The sequence below is a fragment of the Sus scrofa genome, chromosome 8 (genome assembly GCF_000003025.6).
Source record: "Sus scrofa isolate TJ Tabasco breed Duroc chromosome 8, Sscrofa11.1, whole genome shotgun sequence".
Taxonomy (NCBI): domain Eukaryota; kingdom Metazoa; phylum Chordata; class Mammalia; order Artiodactyla; family Suidae; genus Sus; species Sus scrofa.
Genome location: NC_010450.4, coordinates 40,457,106 through 40,473,399, shown reverse-complemented (window position 1 = coordinate 40,473,399; position 16,294 = coordinate 40,457,106). Strand labels below are relative to the sequence as shown.

Sequence of the window (16,294 nt, the reverse complement as noted above, 5' to 3'; positions counted from 1 at the left end):
AATATGAACTCTAGAAGAGGACAGTTGCTAACATAGGTTCAGTAGCTCAGTGATGTTAGTGTTGACATCTTCACCATTGCAAGACGGTTGCTACAGCTCCAGCCATTGCATATAAATTTCAGGAAGGAAGAAGACAGAAGAAGTTGGGGTAGTGCCAGCTGTCTTTGTCCCCAGCTGTCTTTGTTCCCTTAATCAGGAAGGCAGATGCCATTACCACCCCTCTCCATCAGTATACTTCTATTTACATGCATTGGCCAACTAGTCACATGGTCACCATTAGCAGCAAGGAAAGTGGGAAAGCAAGTATTTATCTGGGAGGTCCATTTCCTCTGCAAACAGCATCTAGGTTCTGTAAGCAAGCAAGAAGGGAGCACGTGACATCAAGACAGACAATATCAACAGAGTCTTCTCTATGAGCATCACTGAGGCTGTACGCAAAAGAAGGTAATGTGACATCTGGCACTTAATGGATGCTTAATAACCGTATGTTTTTTTAAAAGCTAAAGAGATGGAACTTATTGTAGATGGAAGGATCAGAGACAGCCCATATATCAGAGGTCAAGTTCTCACACTGTAAGATTGACAAGTTAAAAGTTTATACTTGGTTTTGTGAATCTTTAAAATACTCAGCATAAAAACCATGTCATACCCTTGAAGAGCAGTATTAACATTTGGTGGGGGGTTGGGGGGTGGCTGTCCATATATCCTTAACGGGTGGGATGGTTATTGTAAACTAAGAGGAAAAAGACTAGGCCAGATGCAGAGAAATAGCAAATGTCACAGGAAATAAGCAAACGCAGAGGTAGCCTCAGTTCCGAAGAGGACTTTTGAGAGGTGGAAGACAAATAGCGTACAGAGTCTGTAAGTGTATTGTATATACACACATGTGCACTCTATAAATATGTCACAGGCCGCCAAGCTGTTCTTCAGAATCATGATATAGGAGAGGTTTCCATACACCAAAACAAATTATCTCAACATATCCCTTCTATCAACTCTGCAAAGTTATTACTAACTACTAACTTTGTTGCTTTTAAGAGAGTTTAGGGGATACTTTTAGAGCCCATGTCTATGTAGTCTAAGCAAAGAGAGGAATTGATTTAAACTCTGAGATTTTTTTTTTAAACAATGATAACCAACCAGTATAATGAATTTAGGGTCTCCATATAAATCCCTTCCATAATAATAAATTCTTTTTGTGATATTTCTGGTGATAACAGTTTTAGATCATTATTTTCACTTCTGCTTCATTTCTTGAGGGTGCCTACAAGCCTACAAGTCAGAGTTATCACATATGTTTAGGTATCACAGACACTGTGGGTACATGTCTCTTTTCCTGGGGCCATTCTTAATCCTTGGTGCCATCTTCTTTTCTATCTAATGGAAAATGGCAGAATAGGGTAGCTACAAAAATGCACCAGAAGAGAGCAATTTTCTCAGGGCTACCTGAGATGTGTCTCCCGGGCATAAGTCCTAATTTAGCCCCAAATAAAACCTAACTCTCAAAAAAAAATGCATCAGAACATCTATAGTATAGCAGTTTGGAGAACATATATTTAGTTGAGATCATCTTGGTTCAGTACTTGTTTTCTGCCTGTATTCAATTAGGGATCTTAATCAGGTTGCAAGACACAAAAAAACAACAACAAGAGAACCAAAAAGATATGTTTGAAATGATTTCTTTACTGTGGATGAATTATTAACTGACATTACCATACAGTTAATGTAAACAGTATAACTAACTACAAACATAGAGCATAGGAATGTTTCACTTTGACCACTAATCCTTCTTTACCTGGGAGGGTTGCTATAGTGGTTTGGATACAGGCTTTGATGTTTTAGTAAAGGCCCCCAAATAACAGTGCTTTCACAGAGGTTTGTATTTTCCTACATAGAAAATCAGAAAGGTGATCCAGGGCTGGTATGGCAGCTTCACAACTACCATGAACCTAGGCTTTTCCTAATCTTTCTGTCTTGTCATCCTCAGCACATGACTTTTGTTTCATGGCCTATATTAGTCTGTTTGGGCTGCCATAACAAAATACCATAGTCTGGGGGCTCAAACAACTGAATTTATTTTCTCACAGTTCTGGGGGCTGGAAGTCCAAGATCAAGGTGCTGGTTGGGTTGGTTTCTGCTGAGGCCTCTCTTTCTTACTTGCCATTTACCACCTTTTTTGGGGGGTGGAGAGCATGAAAGAGAAAAATATAGCTTTATTGCTTTGCCAGGCAAAGGAGGCCACAGAAGGCTAATGCCTTAAAGACTGTGCCCCCTATGGAAGAGATTAGGAGGTGGTTTTCGTAGTTCCTGTCATGGCTCAGCAGAAACAAAGCTACTATCCATGAGGACGCAGGTTCAATCCCTGGCCTCACTCAGTAAGTTAAGTATCCGGCACTGCCGTGAGTTGTGGTATAGGTCACAGATGAAGCTCACATCTGGCTTTGCTGTGGCTGTGGCATAAGCTGGAGGCTATAGCTCTGATTTGACCCCTAGCCTGGGAAACGCCATATGCTGTGGATTCAGCCCTAAAAGGACCAAAAAAAAAAAAAAAAAAAAAAGGTTGTTTTATACTTTGAGGAGTGAAAAATTGGGCCCTAGATAAGGATCAGGGTAGAGGATAACTTGTATCGTCTTTCAAAGCTGGTGTTTAGTGGCCCCAGGACTTGTTCTGGTGGTCCTCCTTCTTCTCTGAATGAAGATTGCTTCATCAAGTAGTTCTTCCAGTTGTTGGGGGTTTTAGTTCTATAGAAAAGCTCTAAGATACTGTTATGTGTATTCCTTGAGAAAGAACCAGGACTCTGTCCCAAGGAAACTCAGAGAAGGTCATGGAAGCTGAAGCTTATTCCCTAAGAACAAGAAATGGACAATTACCACCTTTTCTCTGTGTCCTCACATGAATATTTTTTTCTCTGTGTCTGTGTATGCATACTCCTTTTCTTATAAGGGCACTAGCCCTATTGGATTAGGGTTCCATCCCTATGATCCTATGGTTAAATTGAGGTAATTTAACCTCAGTTACCTCCTTGAAAGCCTTTTCTTCAAATACAGTCACATTAGGGCTTCAACATATGAATTTGGGGGGGATACAATTCATCCATAACATGGCCCAAAATAGTTGCTCTAGCTCCTACCGCAAAAGCCTCATCCCAACCAGAAAGCAGAGAAGAAAAAAAAGAAAGGGCACAAGTCCTCCCTTTAAGGGCATAGAGAGAAATTTAAACACATCACTTCCACTCCAATTCCACTGGCCAGATCCTAATCACATGATCACACTTAACTGCAATGCAGGGCGGGAAATAGATTCTTTAGTGGCATGTCCATGTGCCTGGCTTAGATTTCTTTTTTAAAAAAAATTTTATTATGGTTGATTTACAATGATCCTTCAATTTCTGCTCTATAGCAAAGTGACCCATACATACATACATACATACATACATACATACATACACACACACACACACATATATATATACACACATTCTTTTTTCATACAATCTTACATCATGTTTTAACCCAAGAGATTGGATATAGTTCCCTGTGCTCTACAGTAGGACTTCATTGTTTATCCATTCTAAAGCAATAGTTTGCATCTACCAACCCCAAATTCCCTGTCCATTCCCTCCCTCTTCCCCACTGGTAACCACAAGTCTGTTCTCCATGTCCATGATCTGTTTCTGTTTTATAGATAGGATCATTTGGGCCATATTTTAGATTCCACATGTAAGTGATATCATGTAGTATTTGTTTTTCTCTTTCTGACTTACTTCAGTTAGTATGAGAATCTCCAGTTGCATCCATGTTGCTGCAAATGTATTATTTTATTCCTTTTTATGGCTGAGTGGTATTCCATTGCAAATATGTACCTCATATTAATCCATTCATCTATCAATGGATATTTAGGTTCTTTCCATGTCTTGGCTATTGTGAATAGTGCTGCAATGAACATAGGGGTGCATGTCTTTTTGAATGAATGTTTTGTCTGGATATCTGCTCAGGAGTAGGATTGCTGGATCATATTTTAAAATTTGTATGGAAACACAAAGGACCCTGAATAGCCAAAGCAATATTGAAAAAGAATAATGGAACTCAAGGAATCAGTCTTCCTGATTTCAGACTATACTACAAAGCTATTAGCAGTACGGTACTGGCACAGAAACAGACACATACATCAGTGGAACAGGATAAAAGCTCAGACATAAACCCAAGCACCTATTGTCAACTAATCTGTAACAAAGAAGGCAAAAACATGCAGTGAAGGAAAGATACTCTCCTCAGCAAGTGCTGCTGGGAAAACTGGACAGCTACATGTAAAAGAATGAAATTAGAACATTCTGGAGTTCCTGTCATGGCACAACAGAAATGAATCTGACTAGGAACCATAGGTTGCGGGTTCGATCCCTGGCCTTGCCCAGTGGGTTAAGGATCCCTCATTGCTGTGAGCTGTGGTGTAGGTTGCAGACACGCCCTGGGTCTGGCGTTGCTGTGGCTCTGGTGTAGGCTGGCAGCAACAGCTCCGATTAGAACCTCCATGTGCCTCAAGTGTGGCCCTAAAAAGACAGAGGATAAAAAAAAAAAAAAATTCTCTAACACCATACACAAATAAACTCAAAATCAATTAAAGACCTAAATGTAAGCCTGGCTTAAATTTCTATTCAGAATGGGGGCGACCAGCAGTCTTAGCCATAGTTGGAAAGGCTTTGTGGTCTGGTATAACTATACAGCTATCTCCATTTTTATCCCTTCTCTCTCTATTTCCTTCTGTAGCCCTCTGTTTCCCCTCCAGAGTGTTGGTTCCACTCAGTACAACCCGGGAGGAGCCTGGTGCGTCCTTAGAACGGAGGACTTTTTACAAATATCCACTGGAGGCTTGGAAGCATTATCACACCCAAAGCCCTCTTTCCCTTTGAGGAGGAGGAGATAAATTACGGGAGATGACGCAATTAGCAATGTGAGGGTCATTAGGGGACAACGGAGGGTCAAGGAACTGAGATGGAAACATTAGTGCACTTTATCTGTTGGTGGGAGTGATAACCCTTTGTCCTATTTTTAAATGTCTCCAATAAGAACAGAACTTTTGTGGGGGGAAAAGACATTTAGAGCCAATTGACTTTCTACATTGTTTCACTCTGAGCAAGAAAACCCTCTGGCCTCCTGCCTCAGGTCTCTTCAAAGTGGAATGTCTCCTTCCGTTAGCATTTTTAATCTGGTTCCTCCAAAATTGTGCAATTTCCTGCTATTTCTCCTACGGTCATCAGGCCAAGTGCTGCTTTAGGGGACTCTCCTGTGTTGCTATAAGTTTTCCCGAAAGCCTCCATGGGTCTTTTACTCTTCCAGGCTTTTGTGGGAACACTTTGTCCTGGCACTCATGGAAGAGCTTTCTCAAAGGGCATTCTGTCACTTTGGCCCCATTTCAATCAACAAGTATTTATTGAGTGCAGTCTTTGCACCAATGCCGTTCCAGAGCCTGTAGTATCGAGACATATAGACCTGCTTTCTGAGGTCTGGAAAGCACCTTGGAGATGCCTGCTCACTTTCCAAAAGAGGAAACAGAGGGCCAAAGAATAAACAACTTGCCTCCAGGGTCATGAAGCTGTTTAGAAAAATAACCTGCTGAGTTTTCCCATTTCCTAATCTCATTGGGATTAATGCTTTGATTGGGAAGATGAAAGAAAGCATATGGAACATTATGGCACCTTTTTAAAGCCAAGCTTCACTTTTCAGTATGTCATGTAAATTGCATCATCTCCCAAAGAACTTAGATTACTCTGTGAGAATTTGACTGAAAAAACAAAAAAGAAAGAAAAGAAAAGAAACGAAACAAACAAAAAAACACCAAACCCAGTGTTTAGGATTGGCAACATCTCTGCAACACCAGGATACAGGTTTGATCCCCAGCCAAGCACAGTGGATTAAAGCATCCCACATTGCTGCAGCATAGGTCACAACTGCAGCTCAGATCTAATCCCTGGCCCAGGAACGCCACATGCCATGGGGAGGCCAAAAAGGAAAAAAAAAAAAAAAAGTTATGCAAATAGCCTCTCCCACCCAAGGCCCCTATCTAGATGAACTAAAAATCCAAATTCTGAACATGCAGAGCTAAGGTCCAAATCCTGAACTATCAGGGCACTGATACTTTGTAGGGATTCTTGGAGAGCAATGAGCCAGATAGCTAGGGGTCTGTCTGACTGTTGGCCTTATTTAAATTGCTCCATGTGTCTCATTCTATCTTGCCAACAGCCCTGTGAAGGGAATATTCCTGTCCCCATTTTACAGATAAAAACGTCCAGGCTTAATGAGGGGAATTCCTGGGCGGGAATCTGGCCTAGTTGCCAAAAGATTGCGATGGAATGCAAATTGATTGATGTCCCTTCTTATCCTTAAGTGCTAGAATAAGTCACACTCCCCTCTTCTTGGTACAGCTTTCCAGCAAAGAATGGTGCAAGAGCATGGGGTGGAGGCACTCAGGTGGACAGGGGCTTTGGCCATCAAGATGAACTTGATGTTGAGTGCTGGCCTGCACAGCAGATCTCTCCAGGCAGATCAAAGGCTCATGTCCCTTCCTGCACAGGAAGAGGAGCTCTCTCAGGATGAGGCAGGGTAAGCCCCTGGCCTCTGGGGAATAAGCCAGGGTGAGAAAAGACTGTGGGAATTATGTGGGAATGGGGAGAAGGGAAAGGTTGACCAGATGAGATGCTCGGGCCAGGTTCCCACCTGGGATGGCTCTGGCTTGAAATGGGTTCCAGGGGAAAGGAAACATTTCAAACCATCTTCTCGACCCATCTGATTGCTGCCTTCATAACTTTCCTGATATTACAGGCCTGAGAATGGAGTTATAACTTTATGCGTACATGCAGAAAAAAATGTCCAAAATCATATTCATAAAAAAATATGGGAGTTCCCTTCAGGGCTCAGTGGTTAACAAACCCATGAGGATATGGTTCAATCCCTGACCTTGCTCAGTGGATTAAGGATCCTGAGTTGCCGTGAGCTGTAGTGTTAAGTCATAGATGTAGCTCGGATCATGTGTTGCTGTGGCTGTGGTGTAGCCCGGCAGCTACAGCTCCAATTCGACCACTGGCCTGGACCCTTCCAATATGCTGCAAGTGCAGCCCTAAAAAAAAAAAAAAAAAAAAAAAAAAAAAAAAAAAAAGTAAAAAATATATATTTTTTATTGTAATAAGAGTGGAAAGACTTGGTGCTTTTTAATTTCTTCTTTCTACTTTCTGTACTTTTAAAAATAAAGTAAGTCAGAAAGAGAAAGACAAATACCATAGGATAGCACTTATATCTGGAATCTAATATACAGCACAAATGAACCTTTCCACAGAAAAGAAAATCATGGACTTGGAGAATAGACTTGTGGTTGCCCAGGGGAAGGGGGAGGGAGTGGGATGGATTGGGAGCTTGGGGTTAACGGATGCCAACTATTGCTTTTGGAATGGATTTACAATGAGATCCTGCTCTGTAGCACTGGGAACTATGTCTAGATTCTTACAATGGAGCATGATAATGGGAGAAAAAAGTATGTATACATGTATGTGTAACTGGGTCCCCATGCTGTACAGTGGGAAAAAAATTGTGTTGAGGAAATAACAATAAAAAAATAATGAGCCAGAATTATTTTTTAATCAGAAAAAAGATTTTTTTTCCCTTTCATATTTCACCATCATTTGGGAAACAATGAAACCACTACATGCAGCCAATAGCGTCCAATGTGGTTGCTGCCTCAAGAATGCTTGGACGGTTCAGAATGACCCTGTGTGTAAAATAACATCATCCAGGCATTCCTGCTGTGGTGCAGTGGGTTAAGGATCTTGAGTTTTCTCTGTGGTGGTGCAGGTTCGATCCCTGGCCTGGGAATTTCCATATGCCTCAGGGGAGAGCAAAAAAGAAAAAATAAATAAAATTGCAGTTCCTGTCGTGGAGCAGCAGAAACAAATCCCACTAGGAACCATGAGGTTGCGGGTCCTATTCCTGGCCTCGCTCAGTGGATTGAGGATCCAGCTCAGATCTGGCGTTGCTGTGGCTCTGGCGTAGGCCGACAGCTGTAGCTCTGATTCAGCCCCTGGCCTGGGAACCTCCATATGCTGTGTGTGTGGCCCTAAAAAAGCAAAGTAAAATAAAATAAAATAAATAATATCCTCTGGTCACACAAACACTTTGAGAAGAGATAGAAGAAAATAAGGTACATACCCAGTTTTGAGTTTGAGTTTCGGTCTGTGTTATTCCAATCTCACATCATACCCTTTCTGGTGCAGAGAATAGGCTGTCTGATATTTCTTGACCTCATGTAGCTTCACTTTCAAACTTTCCAGCTCTTTTCTCACTGAGCCTTAGGGCAAAGGAAGCACTTTACAGCCAATTATGATTAAGCGGCATGATTAGGCACAAAACAAAGAGGGAAAATGAGCGAGCTTTTCCTAAATCGGAATTCAAAAAGAGAGGTGATGCCTCCTCCACAGTGAGTACCAGGAAATAGACCAGAATCAAAGTAGACAAGAATCAAAATCCCCCTGAATATTTGAGAGTGAGGCCAATTAAATCTTGGCCTGGGGAACTAGGTCTCGCTGGGGATTTTCTTCTTCACAGGCCTCTTAGCAAAAAACATGTGAACATCTAACAGGATTTGCTTATGTGCTTGTCCTCATAAAGACACTGAAACAGACTCCATCGATTTCCTAATCCATGGTTATAGACAGGTCCTATTTTACTTTATATCTCAAAAGGAAACAGCAACTATGGACCAACCCCATTCTCTCTATCCTGACCTCCAATGAGTGTGGTGCTTTTAATTCATCATCTGTATCTAAGGTTGTTGTCATCCGAGTCCAAGTTTTATAATGGACCAGGGCTGGCTCCCTGAAACGGAGACCCAGGTAGAGGGAGCAGGAGGCTGGGGTCACATTCTTTCCATTTTTGAAGAATCTGAGAAAGAAGATTACTTTCTCAGACCTGTGCATGCCACTAGTAGCCACCCGCCCCAGGTGGCTATGTAAATTTATGTTAATTAGGTTAGGTATGGGAGTCTCCTTCAGAGAATGCAACACAAAACAGGAAGTTCCTGAACTTGACCTTCTCCGGCCTTTCATCTTTCTGAAATGGACCAGGGTGGTAACAAAAAGTAGCGCTTACCTCAAAAAAACAAGCAATGAATTTTTCTTCTCAAATATTTTCTTTTCACGTGCACAGGAAAATGTTTAGGAGAGGGCACACCAGTAACAAACAGGGGGACTCAGAGTTGGGGCTGCTCCTCTACAAATGGGACAAGAGGACCACGGAATAAAAAGAGAATGAAGGGAGGTGGGGAGAGGAGATGCTGAGGGACTTTTACTTGTTCCTTCATCTACCTCTGGGTCATTGAGATCTTTTTCTTCCATAAGGATGCTTCAGCTTTTAATGTGAGAAAACTAATAAAGAGACATAAAAATGAATATGCCAACACATGGATCCAAAATTCTAGCCGATCTCATTTTTCTTCTCTAAGGACAGAGATTGTAAATGATAATAAACAAATGTTTGGGAGGAAATCTTGTTTGTTTTCGCCTGTGGTACATTTGGCTTGGCCCAAAGTAGCTGGCTTGGCATTGTTTACCCAGGATTCCTGCGTGACTGTGGTTGGCTTGGTGTCCTGGGCTCTGCAGTTCTAAAATTAGCATAAGGCTCCATCACCCTGAATGCTCTATGAGCAGAGATTTGAGTTCTTGATAAATCCTAACTTGCATTCAAGGCTTATTTAGGGTAATTGTTTAGGGGTGTCTTATTTAAGGTTTATATTCACAGAGATGCTGAATTTGCTCCTTGTCAATCTGGTTAAATAGAAATGGAAATATTCCACCCTGAAAGGTTTCGCCGGCCCATTCTCTTGCCTCTGAGTTCCTAATACCGACTTCTACCAACAGGCTCATAGGTTTTACCATTCTCATGGTCAAGCTATCCACTTCCTTTTCTTATTTAAAGGAAATCCATGGAGTTACAAAGCTCAGAAAATGATATTCTGACATGTTTTCTCGAGTATGTGTCCACTTCTGTTTGCATTTGGCTTTTAATGAATTACCATGTTCCATGTATACTTAGTCGGGAAACTTTTTTTCTTTCCGTAAAAACGTATATGGTAGTTGATTTACAATGTTTTGTCAATTTCTGCTGTACAGCAAAATGACCCTGTGACACATATACATACATTCTTTTTCTCACATTATCCTCCATCATGGTCCATCACAAGTGATTGGATATAGTTCTCTGTGTTATACAGCAGGAAAGAAAAACTTTAAACTTATTTAACTGTAAATAGACTTGAGATGATTGAAAATAGATAGACAGATGATAGATAGCCAGACAGGATATAGTTCTATGATATATCTTTATGTATGTAAAATATGTCTCTCTATATGTACTATGTGTATATAATCAATGAAGAGTAAATGGGGAGGTTTCTGGAGAAGGTAAAAAGAGCCTTAGACAGCACAAGTAAAGTGTGAAACCTGTGAAAGAAGAGCTACATGGAAGGAGGGTTGGAAAGAAGAGATTTAGCCTACAGCACAGCTCTGAGAAAGTCTCTGCCAGTCTGATGAGGGTCCTTGAGCAAAGGCAGCCCATTTGAGGAGCAGGAAAGCCCAGCTCCAATGCCCTCCTTCTTGGTCATCAGCAGGAAGTAGCAGGGGGCAGCATGGCTGAGGAGTGAATGCAGTCATGGATCTGACAGTGGGGAGCCTTGCTTCCCCATGGCAGGTTCTCTTGATGGACATCTGGCTGGCACCTTGTATCAGTCTACTATGGCTACTGTAACAAATAGCATGGCCCAGGGGCTGACACAACAGAGATTTTTTTTTTTTTTTTTGCTAAAATAATATTGTTTATTGTACAATTCCTCAACAAGAAGCTTTTTTATTTTTTTTTCATTTTTTTATTACTCAAATGAATTTATCACATCTGTAGTTGTATAATTATCATAACAATCTGATTTCACAGGATTTCGATCCCACAGCCCAAGCACATCCCCCCACCCCCAAACTGCCTCCTCCAGAGACCATAAGTTTTTCAATGTCTGTGAGTCAGCATCTGTTCTGCAAAGAAGTTCAGTCTGTCCTTTTTTCAGATTCCACATGTCAGTGAAAGCATTTGATGGTGGTGTCTCATTGTATGGCTGACTTCACTTAGCATGATAATTTCTAGGTCCATCTGTATTGCTAAAAATGCTGGTATTTCATTCCTTTTAATGGCTGAGTAATATTCCATTGTGTATATGTACCACATCTTCTTGATCCATTCCTCTGTCAGTGAACATTTACGTTGTTTCCACCTCTTGGCTATTGAAAAGAGTGCCGCAATGAACATTGGAGTACATGTGTCTTTGCGAGTCGTGGTTTTTCTCTGGATAGATGCCCAGGAGTGGGATTGCTGGATCAAATGGGAGTTCTATGTTTTGTTTTCCGAGGAATCTCCATACTGCTTTCCACGTGGTTGCACCAATTTAAAATCCCACCAACAGTGTATGAGGGTTCCTTTTTCTCCACACCCTCTCCAGCACTTATTGTTTGTAGACTTTTGGATGATGGCCATTCTGGCTGGTGTAAGGTGGTACCTCAGAGTGGTTTTGATTTGCATTTCTCTAATAATGAGTGATGTTGAACATCTTTTCATGTGTTTCTTGGCCATCTGTATGTCTTCTTTGGAATTGTCTGTTTAGATCTTCTGCCCATTTTTGGATGGGGTTGTTTGTTTTTTTGGTATGGAGCTGCAGAAGTTGTTTATAAATTTTGGAGATTAATCCCTTGTCAGTTGATTCACTTGCAAAGATTTTCTCCCATTCTGTGGGTTGTCTTTTTGTGTTGTTTAGGGTTTCCTTTGCTGTGCAGAAACTTTGAAGTTTGAGTAGGTCCCATTTGTTTATTTTTCTTTTTATTGTCAATATGTGATAGGTGGATCTGAGAAGATGTTGCTGTCGTTTATGTCAGAGAGTGTTTGGCCTATGTTTTCCTCTAGGAGTTTGATAGTGTCTGGTCTTATATCTAGGTCTTTAATCCATTTGGAGTTTATTTTTGTGTAAGGTGTTAGGGAGTGTTCTAATTTCATTCTTTTCCGTGTGGTTGTGGCTGTCCAGTTTTCCCAGCACCACTTATTGAACAAGCTGTCCTTTCTCCATTGTATAGTCTTGCTTCCTTTGTCATAGATTAGTTGTCTGTAAGTGCATGGGTTTAATTCTGGGCTTTCTATCCTGTTCCACTGATCTATATGTCTGTCTTTGTGCCAGTACCATGCAGTTTTGACGACTGTTGCTTTGTAGTATAGTCTGAAGTCTGGGAGCCTGATTCCTCCAGCTCCATTTTTCTTTTTCAGGATGTCTTTGGCTCTTCTGGGTCTTTTGTGCTTTCAAACCAACTTTAAAATATTTTGTTCAAGTTCTGTGAAAAATGTCCTTGGTCATTTGATAGGGATTGCATTGAATCTGTAGATTGCCTTAGGTAGTATAGTCATTTTGATAATATTAACTCTTCCAATCCACAAGCAAGGTATATCTTTCCATCTATTTGTGTCATCTTTGATTTCTTTCATCAGTGGCTTGTAGTTTTCAGAGTACAGATCTTTTTGTTTCTTTAGGTAGGTTTACTCCTAGGTATTTTATTCTTTTGGATGCGATGGTAAGCGGGATTGCTTCCCTAATTTCCTTTTCTGCTTTTTCATTGTTAGTATATAGAAACGCTATCGATTTCTGGGTATTGATTTTGTATCCTGCAACTTTGCCAAATTCATGGATAAGCTCTAACAGTTTTCTGGTAGAGTCTTTAGGATTCTCTAGGTATAGTATCATGTCATCTGCAAATAGCGATAGTTTTACTTCTTCCTTTCCAATTGGATTCCTTTTATTTCTTTTACTTCTCTGATTGCTGTAGCTAGGACTTCCAGAACTATGTTGAAGAGTAGTGGTGAGAGCGGACCTCCTTGTCTTATTCCTGATCTCAGCGGGAATTCTTTCAGCTTTTCACCATTGAGAATGATGTTTGCTGTGGTTTTGTCATATATGGCCTTTATCATGTTGAGGTAGGCTCCCGTTATGCCCACTTTCTGAAGGGTTTTTATCAGAAATGGGTGTTGGATTTTGTCAAAGGCTTTTTCTTCATCTATTGAGAGGATCATATGGTTTTTATTCTTCAGTTTGTTAATGTGGTGTATCACACTGATGGATTTGCGGATATTGCAGAACACTTGCATCCCTGGGATAAATCCCACTTGATCATGATGTACAATCCTTTTAATGTATTGTTGGATGCGGTTTGCTAGTATTTTGTTGAGGATTTTTGCATCGATGTTCATCAGTGATATTGGCCTGTAGTTTTCTTTTTTTTGTGGAGTCTTTGTCTGGTTTTGGTACCAGGGTGACGGTAGCCTCATAGAATGAGTTTGGGAGTATCCCTTCCTCTGCAATTTTTTGAAATAGTTTCAGAAGGATATGTGTTAGTTCTTCTCTAAATGTTTGATGGAATTCGCCTGTGCAGCTACCTGGTCCTGGACTTTTGTTTGTTGGAAGTTTTTTAATCACAGTTTCAATTTCAGTTCTTGTGATGGGTCCATTAATCTTTTCTATTTCATCTTGGTTTAGTCGTGGAAGATTGTACTTTTCTAAGAATTTGTCCATTTCTTCTAGGTTTTCCATTTTATTGGCATATAGTTGCATATAGTAGTCTCTTATGATCCTTTGTATTTCTGTGGTGTCTGTTGTTACTTATCCTTTTTCATTTCTAATTTTATTGATTTGAGTCCTCTCTCTTTTTTGCTTGATAAGTCTGGCTAGGGGTTTATCAATTTTGTTGATCTTTTCAAAGAATGAGCTTTTCGTTTCATTGATCTTTTCTATGGTTTTCTTTGTTTCTATTTCATTGATTTCTGCTCTGATCTTTATGATTTCTTTCCTTGTACTACCTTTAGGTCTTGTCTGTTCTCTCTCAAGCTGCTTTAGATGTAAAGTCAGCTTGTTTATTTGGTCTTTTTCTTGTTTCCTGAGGTGGGCTTGTATTGCTATAAACTTTCCTCTTAGAACGGCTTTTGCTGCATCCCATAGGTTTTGGAGTGTCATATCTTCGTTGTCATTTGCTGCTAGGTATTTTTTAATTTCCTCTTTGATTTCTTCAGTGATCCATTGGTTATTTAGTAGCATGTTGTTGAGTCTCCACGTGTTTGTGTTTTTTGCAGTTTTTTTCTTGTTGATTTCCAGTTGTATAGCATTGTGGTCGGAAAAGATGCTTGATATGATTTCAGTTTTCTTAAAGTTACTGAGGTTCGATTTGTAGCCCAGGATATGGTCAATCTTAGAGAACGTTCCATGTGCACTTAAGAAGAATGTTTATTCTGTTGCTTTTGGATGAAATGTCCTATAAATATCTATTAAGTCCATCTGGTTTAATGCTTCATTCAGAGCCTGTGTTTCCTTGTTGATTTTCTGTCTGGTTGATCTGTCCATTGCTGTAAGTGGGGTGTTAAAGTCCCCCACTATGATTGTGTTATTGTCGATTTCTCCTTTTAAGGTTGTTAGCAGTTGCCTTATATATTGTGGTGAACCTGTGTTGGGTGCATAGATATTTAAAATTGTTATAACATCTTCTTGGATTGATCCTTTGATCATTATGTAATATCCTTCTTTGTCCCTGAAAATATTCTTCATTTTAAAGTCTATTTTGTCTGATATGAGTATTGCTACTCCAGCTTTCTTTTGATTCCCTGTTTGCATGAAATATTTTCTTCCATCCTCTCACTTTCAATTTGTATGTGTCCCTAGAAGTGAAGTGGGTCTCTTGAAGACAGCATATATATGGGTCTTGTTTTTGTATCCATTCAGCCAGTCTGTGTCTTTTGGTTGGGGTGTTTAGTCCATTCACGTTTAAGGCAATTATTGATATGTATGTTCTTATTGCCATTTTATTAATTACTTTGGATTTGTTTTTGCTGCTCTTTTTCCTTTCCTTCTTCTCTTGTTCTTTTCTGCCTATAGAAGTTCCTTTAGTATTTGTTGTAAGGCTGGTTTAGTGTTGCTGAATTCTCTCAGCTTTTGCTTATCTGAGAAGGTTTTGATTTCTCCTTCAAATCTGAACGAGAGCCTTGCTGGGTAGAGTAATCTTGGTTGGAGGTTTTTTTCCTTTCATCACGTTGAGTATATCATGCCACTCCCTTCTGGCCTGCAGAGTTTCTGTTGAGAAATCTGCCGATAGCCTTATCAGGATTCCCTTGTATGTTATTTGTTTCTTTTCCCTAGCTGCTTTCAAGATTTTCTCTTTGTCTTTAATTTTGGTCATTTTGATTAGTATGTGTCTCGGGGCATTCCTCCTTGGGTTTATTTTGTATGGTACTCGTTGTGCTTCCTGGATTTGAGTGAGTGATTCCTTCCCCATGTTAGGGAAGTTTTCGGCTGTTATCTCTTGGAATATTTTTTCAGTCTCCTTCGCTCACTCTTCTCCTTCTGGCACCCCTATAACACGGATGTTGGTGGTTTCACATTGTCTCAGAGTTCTTTGAGACTCTCTTCATTTGTTTCCAATCTTTTTTCTCTTTTTTGTTCTGCATCCGTCATTTCCACTAATCTGTCCTCCACCTCACTTATTTGTTCTTCTGCCTCCTGTATTCTGCTGTTAGCTGCTTCTAGTGAATTTTTTTATTTCAGTTATTGTATTTTGCATCTCTTCTTGCTTAAGTTTTATATCTCTTTGGTCAGTGTTTCCTGTAAGTTGTCCATCTTTGCCTCCAGTTTATTTCCAATGTCTTGCATCTTCCAGCATCAACAGTCTAAAGTCTTTTTCCTGGAGGCTGAGAATCTCCTCATGGCTTAGCTGTTTTTCTGGGGTTTTTTTCTTTCTCCCTCATCTGAGTTATAGTTCTCTGTCTTTTCATTTTTATAGGTTTTTGGTGTGGTGACCTTCTTACAGATAATGGAGTTGTAGCCTCTCTTACTTCTGATGTCTGCCCCCCTGTGGGTGAAGTCAGTATGGGGGCTTGCTGTAGGCTTCCTGATGGGAGGGGCTGATGCCTGCCCCCTGGTAGGAGGAGCCAATTCTAATCCCTCTGGTGGGTGGGGCTTAGTCTCTGGATGGGATTAGAGGCAGCTGTGTGCCTGAGTGGTCTTTAGGTAGCCTGTTTACTGAGGGGTGGGGCTGTGATCCCACCTGGGTTGTTGTTTGCCCTGGGGATTCTCAGCGGGTGGCCATTTTCCCAAAATGGCCACCTCCAGAGAAAGGCATGCTGCTGAATATTCCCGAGAGCTTTGCTTTCAATGTCCTTCCCTCACAACAAGCCACATTCACCCCTGTTT

At 40.6% G+C, this 16,294-nt stretch overlaps 1 protein-coding gene across 1 annotated transcript in view; it reads left to right on the top strand.

Annotated features, from left to right (window-relative positions):
- The window catches only part of LNX1 (ligand of numb-protein X 1), a 240,265-nt gene continuing 224,269 nt past the window's right edge, over positions 299–16,294 (top strand). The window contains exon 1 of the mRNA XM_021101221.1: positions 299–444. The gene's annotated coding sequence lies outside the window, so the exon portion shown is untranslated. The remainder of the gene's footprint in view (positions 445–16,294) is intronic.